This window comes from Melospiza melodia, chromosome 11 (assembly GCF_035770615.1).
Source record: "Melospiza melodia melodia isolate bMelMel2 chromosome 11, bMelMel2.pri, whole genome shotgun sequence".
NCBI lineage: Eukaryota > Metazoa > Chordata > Aves > Passeriformes > Passerellidae > Melospiza > Melospiza melodia.
This window is the reverse complement of record NC_086204.1, coordinates 16,761,868-16,780,243: the sequence shown is the minus strand read 5'-3', so window position 1 is coordinate 16,780,243 and position 18,376 is coordinate 16,761,868. Positions and strand designations below refer to the sequence as shown.

The window sequence follows — 18,376 nt, the reverse complement described above, 5'->3', positions numbered from 1 at the left end:
CGAACCTCTCAGTTCCTGTAGTGTACCACATTGCTGAGGTGCTTTGCACAGACTATGTGAATATTCTTTTGCCCTCCTAAGGTTCATCACGGCATACATTGGCTTCTGGTTGAGCTACAATCACACCCCCAGCCTTCACTACCTCATCCACTGGGCTCGGGAGGAGTGAGGAATGCTGAGAGCCACCACTCTTCCCCAGCTGTCCAGTGCAATTTACAGGCTATTTCCTGGCAGTTGCCTGGAACACCAATGACATACAACCAGTAATGGACCCAGGAATGTCAGCAAATGTAAAAATGACACGTTTAAAAATTCAATTTATTAGAACCAGTTTTTAATCAGTTAAAGAGTCTGTATGGGTTGAATCAGTAGAATTGGGCTTATGGCAGTATCCATTTCAAAAGCACTCATATGACTTAGAAATTTAAAGTCTTGAATGTAAGAGTACTAGGAGCATAAATATCTTTTGTTTTCAAAGGAATCCAGACCCCAGAGTCACTGAGGTGCTTTCAGAAGTCTGCATTTTGCCCTTGAGAAATTGTATTTCTCCAATTCATTTTCTACTGAGACATGGAAAAGGCAGAATTATTCAGCTAAGAAAGTTGATTCCTACACAAAAGATTACATGATTTGCTAGACTGTGTTCTTTATGATCATTGATAAAACTAGGGAAAAAAGACTAATTGTATCTTCTTGTCAGGAACTGTGGGATGCAGAGGCCAGGCTGATAGAAGAAGGTGGAGGCAGCTTGCAAAGCACCAGATTAGAACTTCTTGTCACCTAACTCAATCACAACATTTCCCTTTCATCTTTACTTTTAGCCTTTTTGGCCTGCAAAAGATAAGAAATTGCCTGGATATGAGCTGTATTTCTGAATGGTGGTATAGGAGGGGGAAAAAGAAACATTTTGGGTATGCAGATTTCTTGTGGCATGCTTTCCCAGTGTTGGAAACTTCTTTTCAGGCATCTATTGCAGAGGGCCAAGAAGAAAAACGCATATACATGTTCTTCTGGGGTAGGAATCCCCAAAGAATACTGACTTTCATGACCACTTATAAAAGTGTGGTTGATACCCTATCATCTCACACTTATCTGAATCTCATTTGTAGTCCCATTTATACAGGGACATTTTTCCCTCTATGTTACAGAGGTTTGAGCTGCCCAGGTTTGCTACAATTTCCCACTCTCAGAGAGTATTACTTTCCATTAAGAATGTTCATGTTTTTAAACATCCCTGATCCTCCTCAAAAGTATCCTAGATGCAGCAGTATGCCAAGTCCTGTAGAGCAGAATACAATGTAAGATCTCAGAGCTATGTGGGTGAAGATTCAAGGATGTGACTTGAAGAACAGCTGGCTGCTGAGATAATATTTTCCCATTACTTTGCACAGTTTGGAAAATTGATACATGACTTTAGCCCTGTAGTAATAATCAGATATGTACAGAGAGATATTTGGTTATTGATCTACTCCTAATCAGGAATCAAACAACCTTATCTTATGACAAAGTGTAATTAACTATTTTGTTAATTACTATAATTATCCTCCCCACATTTATTTTGACAGCAGTGTCAGTAGTGGAAAACTATTTCCTTAAATTGCTGTTGCCTATTATGAATTACAAATTCATACAATTTTAACAAATTATTTTATTCTCCTTTTAACAGTATGTTTTGCAACAGACAACTTTTCATTAAAAAAATGAGCATCTACTTGAAAACCAGGCTGCCAAGGTCACACAGAGATTAGCTACACTGGAGCTGACAAAAACTGTATTTGACCAAATTCAAGATTCTTTTTTCTTTCCTCTCCTGTGTAAGTTCCTTTGGATGACTAGATGACATTATAAGATGTGGGAAAAAAGGAAAGGGAAGAAGAATAGGGAGGAAAATAAGAAGAGAAAGAGAAGAAAAAAGAGAAAACCTGAATGGTTTGTAGTAGTAGCTACCCAGAGGTAGCCAATGGGGGACAAATGAACTAAAATGTGACCCATGAAATTCTACAATTTGTTTTTCCCTCTGAAAATTATCCCATTTCTCTTTCAACTATGTGATGAGGAGGAGAATACAGAGAGGCAGCACAGATATCCTGGTCACACTCTGAGATTCAGAACTGCTTTTAATTTTGCCATATCCCAAATAGGTGACTTAGAAACGAGAGATGGTTGTGGCCAGAAATCTTTGAAAACACAGGTATTCAACTGGGAGCCCTTCATATGCTTTTAAAGCTGGAATCAGACCATCTGCTCCGTGCTTCATTTAGCAACTTCTATTCTTAACTAAAATACTTTTTGAGCCAGCTGCTTCAGCACTGCAATTCCTTCTTCTGGCCCAGCAGTGCTCAGCCTCTGGGGAGGACTGACAGAGCTTTTAGTACAGTGCATTGTCCAAGAAAAACTGAGCTTCTCTTGCTGGGACAAAGTCTATCAAACAGCCAAGAAGACATGTGGCACTAATAGAAAAATTGCTTTCATTAAGATGGGCCTGTATTTTCTGTGGGTTTCATCTTCCACTAGGAAAAGGAAGGAGTAGGGAACAAAAGGGACTGAACCACATCTGAGCCTAACACACTCACCACCTGCCTCTGTGATTTGCACTTACAGACTCGGATTGCTCCAGAGAAAAATTCTTTGTTTCTTGTCTGTAAATAAACTTCTGAGGTGTCAGGATCATATTTTGAAATGACAGAATGGGTGAAGAAACGTGTACCACTAAAAGGTTTTGTCCAATACATCTCGCTTGTGGAATGGCAGTGACAGAGTTAACTGAGTTGGCACCACTGCTGTAGTGGAGTAACACAGTTGTGTTTTCTGAGTGGCAATGACTAACATAGTCAGCAGTTGGTGCCAACACTGAGCATTCAGTTAACCTCCTAGTTTGCTTGTAGCAAAAGTAATTTACTCAGTACACAGACATCTACTCCAGTCTAATCTCCTTGACAAGAGATTACAAAGGGGTGGCAGGCTGAAGTGGCATAAAATTCCAAATACCATATCTATTTTTACTCATTGACAATACAGTAATATCCGTGGGACAAGGATTAGTAAACAGAGAAATATATTCTTTCTTAAAAGACAGCTTTTCTCCCTGGTTTAAAATTACAGTAGAGCAGATCTTCAAAAATGAAATAGGAAGTTCATCACTGTGCCATCCCAGGGAAGCATTTTCGCAGTATGGATTTACAGGAGCTGGATTTCAAAATTAGGCAAACCCACATGAAAGTGAATGTGGTGTTCATATGTAGAGCTATTTATAGTTGGTGTGCTTGCATGATTTCAGAGCTAGAAACAAAAAGACCAGAGCAGGAGACATACAACTAACCACAAAAGGACAAAGGAACTTGATTTTACTGAAGTATTGATGTGGCTTGTAATACCTGGTGAGCTTCTAGAGTCACATGGCAAGATAAAAAATTCAGCTGTTAGCAAAAAGAATGATATTTCTGGCCCTTGTTACAGAGGAAAGTTTGAAAAAAATCATAGAATACAGGCACACTGTGTATACCGACTGTATATACATTGTATACAATCACTAAAAAGATAAGATGAGCCAAAATGCACTTACTACAAAAACTTGTGATTTAGCATAGTCTCATAATTTTTAGCATTTCTCAATCATGGGTTTTGAATGCATGGGGCTGGCAAAATACCATCATCATAGCTAAGCAAGAGCCTAATGAATGACTCTAGATGCATTAACAGGATGTGGAATGTAATGCCAATAAATACTAGATGGGGAATGAAATTCAAATAATGAATAAATTTGGAGAAAGATAACTTCAGAGATCTAGCATTAATAGAGACAGAGGGAAAGGCCTATTTCTTAGTTACTCTACTTCCATTACAGTCAGCAGAAATCTACCATTGATGTTAATTAGAACAGGATCAGGCCAGCAATTAGCAATCAAAAAACCTCATACCTTAATATATTTATAAACCAATGATTATTGATCATTTACTTGGGTTAAAATCATCATTGCCATTTGGGATATTCTTTTGCAAGGGAAAAGAGACATGAAGAGAAGTTTAAAGAAAATACATTAAGTAAAATATTCGGGATCATCAATGGGCTGACAAGTAACCTCCATGCGTATCAGTTCCCCAACATCTGTAAAGCCTTTCTGCGCATTTGAAAATTTTATTCAAAAAACAGGATTGCCACCAATAGAGGAGCCACAAAATACCAATGCACAGACAAGGGATATGGAATGCAACCTGGACCAGACAATAATCATGAGGGTTCTACTTGCTCTAATTCTGTCACCTCTGCAAACTCATTGGCATTTTTGCTTTACTCTTCCTTTTGTTCTTGAACACCAAAGAGAATATTCCAGGCATTGATGGTCCTTCCAAAACCTAAATACCAACAATATCAAGAGATAGACTCCCTGGCAGTCTGACTTGCATGTTCTACCATACCCAGGGCTGGCAGATGTGGATGCCTGACTCAGCAGCAATCAAGACCATTTTAGAGTGTTTGTGATTGTCTACCTCTCTGTAGAAGTTCTTGTGACTTCCTTTGAATTCTTGCAGGGATACTTAATCACCATTTTCATTCCAGTCCCAGTTCCAGTCTCAGTCAGTGTTTGATGAGAGGCACCACCTCTGCAGGCAGGTGCCTTGAGGGGCCAGATGTGCTACCAGGCAGCTGAGCCGCTCTAATACAGTCAGCCTCTGTCTTGAGGAAGATTTCCCATTTCCACCAGTGCCTTATGAGTGAAACTTTCCAACTTTTGCAGTCAACCTGTCTCTATATTTTCATCAACAGACTGTTCCCTTTAACTAGTTTACTTGCTCTTTTCACATTTTTTAAAACAATTTCTCTTTATTGATCGTATGATTCAATAAAGTTATTCTCTTGGTGTGAAAGGTCTTTTTTTTCCTTGCCATTGCTGTGTGTACTTCTGTAGCTCTCCATTACCATGGCTTCTGTTAAAAACTATCATCTTTAAAGGTCACTTGTTTTCTTACATATGCAGTCAAACCCAACAATGATTTAATGACACCTGAACAAGCTTGTATTAAAATTATGCACAGTGTGATCATAAATAATTATTAAAAAAAAGAAGAAGAAAGAAAACACATTTCCTTTCGAGAAACTAACACCAAAGATATTAGTTAAAATGTTAAAGTATATTAACCAATTACATAAAACCCTTTCATATTGCCTTGCTTCATTTCAAACATGGCACGGGCTATTTTGTCTGTGAACTCAAGTGGAACAAAAAGCTGCAGAATGCAATTTGTGTCAGGGGCTGGGCTGCGGAGGGACAACTAATTCTAATTAGTGCAAATTCCCCACAGGCCAGTCAGAGGCCTCGTGCAGAAGCCGCCGCCACCGCTGAGCTCCTCTGCCTGCAACAGGTGGGCAGGGGCGCCCGCCGCGGCCCCGCGACAGCTGAGGGCAGCGCTCCGCCGGACACCCCTAATTAACGGCCTGCACGTCCAGCCTTTGAATGTGATAGCTTTTAATATAAGGCTGAACTAAGGAAGATTGGCTCTTCTAATTGGTTCAAATTAAACTGGTGGCAGACTTTGCTAAGTAACGGTCGGGCTGCAATGCCCATCTCACTTCAGATTAAAGCTCTGCCGATCAGTGTAAAAAGGGTAGGGCTGGAAAAAGAAATTACTGGGGGGGAAAGTCTTGGCCATCTGATAACACTGGTATTCTAGTGAGCACGTTCCTAATATGTCCCTAAAATATTTCTGCCACTCAATAATATTCAATGTTTGATGCATATTAGAAAGATGCTTTAAAAATTCTGATGGATTATAAGAAATAATGATGGCAAGGAAGGCACAGTTCATTAACCTAAGTATTAGACTTCCTAAACAAGCCTCATTTTGAACTGTTTGGTCTAAAGTAAACTCAGGGTAAGATGGGCTGCCTGACTTGCAGCCTGCCTTCCATTACACCCGCTCCCATTCATGAAAACTGCTTCTGAGAGAGCACAGCCAGCCCTAATGAGAGAGGCAGCCCTCCTGCCCTGCCTGCGGGAGGGAAGGGAGAAGATGCAACAAGATTTGATACAACATGCCAGTTGGAAATGCTTTTTAAATAACCAAGCAATGAAGCATACTTCACAGGGATTAGGATTATCTCACTTGCAAAATTTCCTAACAGCTAAACACCAGTGAAAAACTTTGGCTTAATCCTGCTGAATTACACACATCAGTTATATCAGTAAAACAGTTAATTGTTAGGGATTTCAGCAACTTGGGGCCTGACACCTGAACTGTAAAACATGTTTTACTTGACTTGTATTTCTCCATGTACCAGCCAATGGGAAGCTATGGCAGAAGTGGCAAAGCCTACAAGGAGCTCTGCTCTCCTTGCTTCCCAGCAGGCTGATACTTTGGAGGAGTGCTGGATCTATCCTTGTGTGCTGGTGCTGTGACCTGCCATGCACTTGTGTGGATGCCCTTGACACTGCCCAGGCCCACATATTTTATCCAAATGATACTACCAGCTATACTAAACAGCTATTCTGGATGCTCTGTACTAAGGGCTTTATTTAGGGACTTTAAATAATCCATCATCATCATTTCACACCACTTTTAAACTAACAGGATTCATTTCTCTTGCTACATTTCCTTTTACTACACATTTCTCTAAAAACACTCCAGAGGGGTGTGCCAACTGCATCGATGTTACAAGAATGATTTTATTAAGAAAATGCCTCCAATGCTACCTCACAGCATTTTCCACTACTATTGTTTGGATTGCACCAGAGGCTAAAATGTGGCTTCTTTTAATAACAGATTTGCATAAGTTGATCTGAAAGATCCCCATGTGATGACATTACTTCAGGGTTGGCCTGTCGTCTCAAAAAAGCCCGAGGTGTTAGTCCCAAAGAGATCAAACTCAAGAATTAACTGGTCTTTATAAAGGAACATCTCTACAAGCAGTAAAACAAATGATTATCAGTTCTTTTTGGCGATGGTCTATGCCAAGCTAGAGAAAAACAGAGCTTTCAAACACTGACAATCTGGTATATTGAAGTATGACCATTATTTTTTATTTTCCACATTTTTGGTCCAAAGACAGTTCTGAGTAATTGATTCCCATAATGAGCTATGGTTCGTTAGTCAATTTAATTTATAATTGAATTGGATGGATGTAACTCTGTGTAAAATTGTCTCTGAAGAATCTGTTTTGTTCGTCTGTTCAACTTCTGACAGGGATGGAAGAAAATCTAAATTACTCCCTTCTGCAAGAGGGAAAAACTCTGAAAGTCTCAGCATCCCTTGTGAAATTAAGAGGAAAATATTTTTAATAGTTGCCATGCAAAAATAATACGGCTTTACTAAAATTTATACAACCCTGACAATTAACACATTAATGGCTGGAATAGTGGTTTAAAATGAAAATTAAGACAGTGGGAATATATGAATCAGCAGTGCTGCCTGAACAGCTGGAAAGATCACTCTTTACCAGATATTTACCGTTAAGTCACATCTTTGCAAATATTGCAAAATCTGAAGAATTTGCTTCTGCATGTTCTTATATTGATATCCTGATGATACAACCCCATCGGGGAATGACTGGTGTGAAGAATAAAACTCAATGGGTTAAATTTTTCTCCTGTTTATAACTTGGAAACCCAGAGTTGCTTCCACTATCACAAGCAGTAGGACTTTTCTAAATGCAGTTCGTTTTAGTAGAGATCTGGGAATTGTTGCTTTACCCTCTTTGGGCCTTCTCTTGGCCACTGCAAAGTTCAAGAAATAACAGCAATATATGAGAATGGTTTCTGCTTAGGAATGGAGGCAGGCAAGAAATACATTGTTTTAGGGGTTTGAAGATGAACAACAGTTTCCATTTTTACGTTAATTTTGCTCTGGGGTTCTTTGGGCCTCAAGGTTCACATACAAACCCACTTTCTTTCCAGAGAAAATACTGAGGTTCTCATCATGTGCTGAATTCAATTCCCTCCTAATTTGTCACGTCTAAAGAGAAACATTGAGTCTCTGTCCCTATTACTGGTCTTAGCATGACATATCAGTACTGAAAGATACATTTAACTTACAATGAAAAGCAAGTGAATTAATTCATTCAATATTTTTATTTTTCTATACAGACATACTGATATTGGCCATTGATTGTGAGTTAGCAGACACAAATACTAGCAGTAAAAGAATTGCTACACTATTATGTAAGTGTAGTATTGCTTGTAATCTAGCCTCACACGAAAGCAAAATATACATGCTCTGTTTGCTCAAAAAATAAAGTGTACTGAGAAGCATTGCAGTGGGATAGGTGATGATGATCAGCTATTATCAGTCCCAGCAGGCACATATTTTTTCCTAACAGCCACAGGACTGCTGCTTTGAAAGCCAGGCACAAGGATTTTTTAGTTCAGAGCATTTCACATTGCCTTTTAGAGGCAGGCATGACACACAGCTGCACAAACTCTTATGGCCTCCAGTTAAAGCGTCACTTAACAACCTCATTTGTCTACTTTTGCATCAAGTCCCCAATAAATTCTGATAGGCAACAGGCTCCCAGGCTCCTTATGTTATCCAGATAATGTTTTGGGTTTTTTTTCCTGTAACAGTAACAGTAGAAGTGTTGTGTCCAATCTTCATCGTATTCCAGAGTTTGTTTATAATGTTTCTGACCTTTTTTTCCATTAGTAAGTATTTAATCTGGTAGAAGGGATATGACGCAGGTTCAATGACTGGTCACACCTACCCACCTCTGCTGAAGTGAGAGCATAAAGGTGGAACTGAGGAGAAAATTTGGATTATTACATCTACTTAGGGCTGTTTATTTCTGGGCTGTGCTGTATGAATGCAATAGCAGACATAGGCCAGAGCTCCTGAAGACTGTTCTTATTTTAATGACTACATTCTGGCTGAGAAATTCTTTAATATAAGTAATTTTCAGCACTGCAAATGCATGGGGAACAATGAAAGTTGTTTCTAAAAAATATTAACGCTGACATCAATCATTTATACATAAGGCACAAAGCAGTAAGGGCAAACTCCTCAGTGCAGATAAGAGATGTCACAGTAAACTTATGTTCCACGGCAGTGGTATCAGTTACGATCGATCACTTGGTAGCCAGTGGAAGTTACATTTTTACTTTAGTCTTTAAACTCTTTTGACTGCTCTACCAAAAGTATTGTTTTAATCTAAAGTGCTAGATCAATATTTCTGATCAATAAGCATTCATTTCCAACTAACAAGGACAATGGTTAGTGGATTCCTTTAAACATTTTCATTTCAAGGAAATCTCTGCTGTTCTAGAAATCAGATCTGTAACAAAGAGTACAAGGAAAAGGGAAATGAGCACAAAACATAGTGGAGAACCTCCAGATAAATTCAGCTCTTCTCCAGCACAGTTTTTCTTTCTCCTATGATGCTAAATCAGTAAATACTTTGTATTACTTTTATTCTTAAAGTAATTTAAAAATTCAGCAGCATTACAATTAACTCTTCCTATCAGAGCATAAAAAGCCAAACCAAACAAAATCTGAACCACAAATGACCAAAACCAAACTGACAAACTTCAATTGTCAAAAACTTAATTTTTAGTGATAACAAAGTACAAATCAACAAGTACAGCTTAGAAAACCCTGGCTGACTTAGTAAAAGACTGGTATAGCTTCCTGACTGGACTTCAGGGAAATCCTTCCACTTTCAGCCCAGATCAGTTAGGTCCAAGAAAGGGAACACCTGGCCCAGCCAGCAGCTGATCCTCTTTAGGGAGAACCTTTCTTCTTGACCACAGACAGATCTTATCTTAAGGACTGAGCACTCTTCCTATTCTTTGGAAAAGCCAGACACCATCTTGCCAGAACATCTGGAAAGTCTTTCTGTCCCACCCTACTTAGGCTTTTCAGACCAGGACACAAGTCTGCTTTAAATGTCCCAAGGACTCTGATGGACATTAGAGGCATATTTGGCTACAAGAAATTAGGAATTTTGCCATAGTGGTGTGTACAGACCACTCCCTTGTACTTTATAAGCCTAACTAGGAGAGAACATGTTGTTTTCAATGCCTGCAGCTGTGCTTAGCAGTCCCTGCTATACTTAACATTCTCTAACTTTCCATCACCCACACACGATAATTTGCTTCTTCTCATACTCTCTTCTCCTCAAGATATTGGCTATTGTTTACATGGCAAGAAATACTAGAGCTGTAATTAAAAACCAACTGGATAGCTTCAGGCTGGCTGTCAGCATCTCACACTGTGGGAACTATGTCCTTGGTGTCCTCCATCTCCTCATAGCATTCCTGGCCCTGAGGTGGTGGAAGATGTTTAACAAGTCCACAGGCACCTCCTTCACAGGGTGTAAAGCCAGGCTGCTGCAGTTGTGGGCATCTTTCCCAAAGGACGGGTGTGGAGGCAGCTGAAAGCTGTGACTTGCGTGCCCTGTGACCATGGCCCCTGTCTGTGTGGGCACTCTCACTGTGTTGACCTGCCCATGTGAACCAACTTGAAAGCATGAATCAGAGCAGAGCATAAAGTATATGCTCTACCTCCTCCTCCTCATGGTGGCAGAGCTGCGGTTGGGATAGGGTGCAATTAAAATGCAATAAATTCTGCATTCCACTGGTCACATGGACTTCATTCCCCTTCATACTTCCGTGGCATTACTTTGAGTTTTCAGTCCACCCCAAAATTCAAACTCAGAAAATTTGTATGTTTTAATTTTTATTTATCATAACAAGTTAATTCCATGAGGATTTCTCTCAGAAACATGAATCAGTCAAGATTTTCTCAACTGCATGTATCACATAGAACTTTATGAGGAATCTGGGCCAAACTCAGGGGTGCATGCCATCTCTGCTCTTAATCTCTAGACAAGATATAGGGGAAGTCAGCTGCTAAAGTGGGTTGCATGCAGATTATGCTTTTCTCTCTGGGAAATGATGGGAAAAGAATTTTGGCTCCATTAAATACAAAGTGTCCCCTCAGACAGAGGGCTTAACACAAAATGAATGGGAGGTCAAACTTTTGTTGGGCTATTAATCTGTACTGTGACTTATGCAGATTGGAAAATATATGAGAAATGTAAACAGAGTGTTCACTCTGCATTAGATAGCAGGAGATAGGCAGAGTCAGAATAGATAACCTTTTGTGAACACTAGGAAGCTGGATTTTATGTGAAACTTGTCTGAGTCTGACTCTTTATGGTGCCTATGCATCTACTACAGTACTCAAGTATGAAGGAGTGGATGAAGGAGGAGGAATAAGAGGAAGAGAACTGCTGGACAGATGCATAAATTTACCATAAATGGTAAAGCTTTCATTGACTTTAACTAAGCCAAGAAATCAGTTCTGCTTTTAAAGGCAATACAGGCAAAGAGTGATATGGGCAGCACAGGACTTCAGGCAGTACTAATCTACATGAAAAAGTGGCACATTCATGAACACTGAAATCATGCTAAATCTAAACACAATCTTATGCATCATAAAACTCATGTATATTGCATTTTCCACTCTCTTTGTTGTTCTGTTTCTTTCTCCCCAGCTGTTTTGGCATTGTGTTCCATTCTTCAGGTGTTTTTCAGTCACAATTATTCCCTTGTTTCAAAACACTGGTTCCTGCTTATTTATTTTGCTGACCATGCTTTTTCCATCCTTTACTACAGTCTTCTCCTTGACTTGTCATGACCTATGTTTTTATTCTGGGCTCTTTGTTTTGTTCTGCTTCTCTTATTCTTCTTCTTTCCCTCACTTTCTCACACAGACTCCTTCCTACCTGCCATTTCTTTCCCTTTGTGTAGTGTTCTCTTTATCTCATCACTACTTCCTTTTCACTTTTTGTACTTTTCCTACTTGTGTACCTGCTTTCTCTCTGTTATTTGCTTATATATTCCAGGTTCTAAAGGGAAGAATGGGATTTTAAAGAAATGGTGGGATTTTCTGTCATTGTGCAACCATTTTCAAAATGGTTTTAAAAGTATGAAACCAAAAAAAAAAAATCTTCTCTTCTCTTCTCTTCTCTTCTCTTCTCTTCTCTTCTCTTCTCTTCTCTTCTCTTCTCTTCTCTTCTCTTCTCTTCTCTTCTCTTCTCTTCTCTTCTCTTCTCTTCTCTTCTCTTCTCTTCTCTTCTCTTCTCTTCTCTTCTCTTCTCTTCTCTTCTCTTCTCTTCTCTTCTCTCTTCCTTTTTCCTTTTGTTTATTTTACACAGGAAATAGACATTTTTTAATTTAATCTGTGATTTCCTCTGGGCTTTGTCAGCAACACTTTGTTCAGTTAAAATCATGCAAATACTCAGTCACCTGAATGATCCATATCAGAAGATTTTAATGAAGAATGCAGCCAACTAAATCCCTCAAAACCTTCTCTGTATGTCCCTATAACATGACTATGTGACTAAAGATGACTCAGTAGCTTCCTGTCACCCAGTCCAGCTAGGCATACCTATAAGCCTAGTGCAGAAGACAAAGACACTGGATGTTTTCCAACCTTCTAAGACCCAGGCTTGTAACACAGGTGCTCTGAAAGCACCCACGTCTCTCCTCTACATGGGCACTTGAGCTCTCAGGGTCCTGTCCTGTGCTCTGAACTACAGTTCAGCAAGGTGTTTAAAAGCAGTTAGTAAGCATAATTCTCTTTGAGGTCACCACCTACCTGGTGTTCTCAGCAACCACCAGGATTGCAGTGCCTTCTGACATCGCTTACTTCAAAACAAAGCAGATGGAAAGCAGGCACACGAGGAGCTAAACCAGTTCATGACACCAGTCTACTCTAGATGATTGGCCACGGCCCATGGAATCTGAAAGCTGCTACTGGCCTGTGTACTGGAGTTTGGGAACCTCACTGAGCTGGGTACCTGAGGTATGACACAACTAGAAGTGTGTGCTATACACACAGCATATTAAACAGCTGATGTTACATGCTTTGGGGGAATATTTCCCCCCAAATAACTGTGGGAAATATTAATTATTTATGGAATATTTGCATAACTGCATAATGTGTCTAGATATAAATAACAGATTATTTGCATAACTGCATAATGCCACTAATCACGGGAAGAAAAAAAGAACAAAATATTTCTGGCATTTGATCACACTGGGTCATATATGCCCTGTGATTCTTCTTCAAGCTCTCCCAGAGAGAAGCTGAAGCCAAGGCTCAACTAAGTTCTGTATGCCTGTATTTTGTAAGAGGAACAACAGGTAAATTTTCAAACACTATACAAGTGCTATGTAGACAGTACTCCAACTGCAAGGCCCTGCAAACCCCTACAGGCTGGATGGTGTTTTGCACAGATTATTTGTCCAAAACTGGAAAACAGCCCATGTGCACAATGTGCATGAATTTCTACAAGTAAAATTCACAACTCTGTCATCCATCCTGTCATCACTTGTCTCTCAGGCAGCAGTTTTCATCCTTACATCAAAGTGCTGAGCCAGGGCAAGAAGTAACATTAGCCTGATAAGGACACTCAGGGCCAGAAACATGAAGCGACTTTGCCAAAGTCAGAGCATAAGACAGCACATCAGCTGTCAGGGAGATGGGCTAAAGGCCTGTCCAGTGCTACAGCTCAGCAAAGCTAAGAACCATTGTGGAAAAGGAAGGCAGCCCACGCCATGCAGAGATACCAGTCCAGAAGAAAAGCTTTGTGCACACTTCCTCCCCATCATCAGGGAGCTGAGAGAAACACTGCAGTGATCTTACTCTAGCTCAAAGGCATCACTAAGCAGAAACAAGTCTGAAAATATGAGCTGAGTTTGTCAAGCTTTAATATTCCCTAATAACCACTGTTCTTTCTCTGTTAAAGATTTCCTGATAACTGCTGTTCTTTTCTCTGTTAAATACTATTTACTTCAGTGCTGGAGTTTCTAACATATACAAGACTGACTTCATTTTTAACAGTATTTTGGTCTAATTTCAGAGCCTGATTTCCCAGTACAAACTCAAGTAACAAATGTATAATTATTCTCATAAATAACTCAGCACCTTACAGTAGGTTTCAAACAAGTTTCCCCACAAGGCACAAGTGCCCTATATTAAATTCTTTTAAAGTGTTAGTTGATTAAGGTAAAAATTAGTTGTTATTACCTTATGGACATTTTAGTTTTCACAGCATTTCAAAGCTGGTCCTATCAGGAGTAGATTTGTTGCCACCCACTGGTACAATCATCAGGAAAATTAATAATCATATTCAGTCTGACTATAAATCATTGTGGTACAGGCAATTAATTTCTGTAGAAAAATGAAAGATCTATAAGTAGTATTATTGTGCAAACTACATGATGTGAAAACTGAGATCCAGAACAGGCAAATTAGAAAACCAATGCTACTAATTCCAGAATGTGATAATGCTGGGTCATCTGAGGCTGGATGGCCAGAAATTCTGAATAAATGATGCTGGCAGCTCCTAGCAGCTAATGGTTGTTTTATCATGCTTATGCTGTATTTGGAATTTGTGAACCCGATACAAGCATATGTGCAGAGAGTGAGTCTGGACAAAACAATCACAGCTAAGATTTTTCATACATCTTCTACTGCTAAAATGAGGCAGATTCTTGCAGTTGGTTATATCCTTGCCATCACAGAGGGCAGATTTCTATACAGCTCCTCTCCCATTAAGGCCGTGGGGGTCCTGGTGAGAAGTGAAAGGATGTGTACCCACACAGACCACCATATGCCCCTTATAAGCTGGATTTGTATTTCTCTACCAACACACATTATGATCCTGCAATATCTTATGTTTGCTAAAAGTTAGGCAAATATTGCATCAAAGCAATAAAATTTAGTTTGTGTTTAGAATTAGAAAATAAAGCAGTTAGAACTCTAAATTTTTATTGTTTTACCTATTAAGATAGTATGTCCTGTGGCTCTATGAGAGATACTGTTGTATCTCTCATAGATAGAAGAAGACTGAAATTCAGTTTCCTTTGCTCCAAATAAGTCAAAGGATTCCCCAAATCTCTAGATTTGAGTTTTCAATATTTAGGAAATCAATTAAACAAAATTCATATACCAGAGAAACAAAACAATACGTTGCCACCGGCTTTTAGTCCATTAGACAAATTATTCTCTAGGGATTAATTTCAGTCAAATTCACCATACCTGAGGACATTTGAACAACATTTGTTAATACCTTGAACTGGAGGTTACAGACTAAATGAAAAGTAAAATCTCTACCCATTTGTTGCTGAGTTTTCAAAAGCCAGACTGTAAAAGGATTACAATGGAAGTACTGTAAAGTGAAATAACTATGAAAAAGAGATAAATTAATTCACATTGTGATTATTCACATACCAAAAAAATTGAAATATTGTAAAAAATATTTTTAAAGGCATTTTAAAAAGATGGATGGACTTCCTTTTTTAGCCAATTATAAAATGTTTTTTTTCTGCTGCTTGATCCAGCTTTGAAATCAAGTACTTTGAAGTATAAGTATCCGGACTCCACAGGGAAGTTCATTATTGAAAAAGTGCATATCCATGAATAAGGAAGCTCTCTCTTGGAAAATCTTACAGGACATTTTTAAAAGTTTCTAAGATGGAAGCAGAATGGAGGAATAATTATCTGTCATTGGGGCTCCTGTTTATTTTGTAAGAGTAAAACCAATTCAACAGGCCATATTAATTTGCCATTTACTCAGTGTTCAGGTATGAAGTATTCCAGACAGAATGCACCTAGATGCTTTACTGGATGAAACAGCATGCTACCAGAAAGCTACTGCCTGTAGTTAGAAAAGAAAACCCAATTTCCTCATTAGGAAATAGATGTAAATAATTCAGGGACGTGATGTTTTCCATGGAGATACACAATGCATTTAATGCATTTTAAACAGTTGAAGGAAACTCCAAAGAAATGTACCTGCTTCCACAAAGATCAATGCAGATGTTTATATTAATATACAGGATTTTGGACCAAATTGCTGCCCACAATAGTAGAATTTGTTTACTAAAGACAAGCTTGTGTTTAAGACATTGAGAAAACCCTTTGCACTTCCAGCAAATCTGCAAACAAACTTAAACATACCAAAATGATAGAAATAATTTTGCTTGTCACTTTGTCTCTTCTCTTTCTTCTTAATATCTCCAAAGGAAGTCCATATCTTGCAAGTGACCCTAGCCATGTGCTTAGCTGCTTTGCAAAAATAATTTAAATAACGGATGTTACCAAATTTTTAATTTGTCAGCTAACCTATGGGCTTTACTGGACAATCATTGACACATTTCAGGAAGTACAATGCCTGAATGAGTGGTCCTTGCTGCCTGTACCTATATGGGCATAGTGGGCTGTGACTGCCCACTGTACACTTTCTGTACAGACAGAGGGGTCTGACACCCTCACATACCACTCACATATGCCCCAAACCTGCTGTGTATACTGTTCAAGTCTAGCTATTGGTTCTTTCATGTGGGTTTCAAATGACATTTTCATTTTAAATTTAAGTATTGAGGCATAGCCAAATCTGTGCTATCATCTAGGTTTACACGGTCATTATAAAGCTTTGATAAACATCTAGGCATAACGTACAGTTGAGTGCAATCTATCTAATCTATCTGTCTATCTCCTTGCAATTCTTCCCATATACGGGACATAAATCTTAGGCAGGGATTTGAGAATGTATTAGGATAGTATCAAAAGAGATGAAAATCACAGCTGTTCCAGCTAAAAGCTCTCCCTGATTTGTTAAACAAACATAAAACTGAGTTGAGAATTTCCCAGATTCACCTGGTTCAGCTGTATACAAAGAGCAGTTAAATTAAATGATCTTTCTCACAAAGGTCAAAAGTTAAGTGTCCCTGGTTACATGAGGCCTCATGCCTAATGGGATGATAATCCAATTCTATGGCATCTAGAAAGAATCCTTCTCCTACTTATTAAATATGCATGTCCATCCCAAGCAAAATATATTGAAGCAGTGAGAAGTGGAGATAATATACCACACCAGAGGAGAGTTGCAAAAATGTCAACTTGAAACAGAAGAGCAGGGAAGAAAAAACAAACTAAACCTCCCACAGACAGTTCCATGGGGTAAAAAGAATTGGAAAATATTTGCAAAGTCAAATGCTCATAACAAAACCTGAAAGAGAATCATGCTCACACTGAAGTTACATGACTTTTCCCAGGCAATGTTTATTCTAATTTTGATGCAATATTTTAATAATCACATTAAATGCTGATAAAAGAAAGAACAGGAACTTCATCTTTCAGGGTAATAACTCCACAGCAGGTTTTGGTTCCACAGACAATCGCCCATATAATCTGTAAGATTCTCCTATTTTCAAGCTGATAAAATTGCAAGTGTCAGTTGCAAAAAACCCGAAAGGTCACTCTGGAAATTCTGGCCCTTTAACCTTACAGTCAGCCAAGTCCTTTTAGTCTTCCTTCAGAGCTGATAACTGCCAGAATTGCACATAGTTAAGACTAGTAAAACTCACAAGAACTTTTAGTAATGCATTTCAGTGCTCTTCCACTGTCACATTGCTTGCCATCAACAGCACAGGAAATTCTAAACGGGCAAACAAAAGAGGCAGATGCCAGACCCTCTGAGCAAGGTGAGCATGATGGAATGCTAACTGCATTTGAATGGTACTACTTGCTAGGTGTAGGATGTTCTCTGGAAAAGAGTACAGCTTCTCCCAGTGGTTAATCACTTTGTTCATTAGAAATATGGGCCTTACTTGTAGTTGGACTGCCCTGCTTGTCTGGGAAGCCACCAGTCTGCTACGCCCTTCTCTACTTGCTTATCCAATGTAATACACTCCTCTGAAAAGAATGGGAACCTCAACGAGCAGAGGCCAGCAACCAAGACTCCCCAAATAAGCCAGCTGTAGATTAAAACAAATAAAGAAACATCCAAGGATCTAACAAACCCTCAAAACCTTTGCAGCAACTCAACCAATGGAGCTGGAAAAATTACCTCTGGATTTTTCTCTCACTGTCCTTCCTTAAGAGTGCTTGGCTTGTACCAAGCACTAGCCAGCCCAGGGAACTGAACAGCAAAGAGCAATAATGGAGACAGTGAGTAGTGTGACCTACAAAGGCACTCAGGATTGTGTGAGGTAGCTGCTGAAGCAACAGTACTGACAGAGCACAGTCCTCTTGTAAGGTTAGGTTTGAAGGTCAAGCAGGAGTAGAGGCCAGCGTCAGATTTAACAGCACTGATCCACTGCCATTTCAAGATTTCCTTCATAATAGAATTTTCACGAGACTCATCAAGTTTCACACGTGCTTACACATTACTTATCACTGTGGTATTTGAGCACCTTAGACCAGCTGTTTCATGTGAAACTAGTTGCCATAGGCCAAAATCTCAGGAGGTTTTACATTTATATTAGTAGTTCCTGTTCAGTTTTGGGTCCAACACAGACTTCAAACTACTAAGATGTTTTGAGAACCTTAGATACAGAGGTTCCGCTTTGGACTGATGTTTCTTCCTTTATCAAAA

At 39.1% G+C, this 18,376-nt stretch overlaps 1 long non-coding RNA gene across 5 annotated transcripts in view; it reads right to left on the bottom strand.

Annotated features, from left to right (window-relative positions):
* The window catches only part of LOC134423094 (uncharacterized), a 453,551-nt gene that overhangs the window by 45,355 nt on the left and 389,820 nt on the right, over positions 1-18,376 (bottom strand). The gene's annotated exons all lie outside the window — the stretch shown is intronic.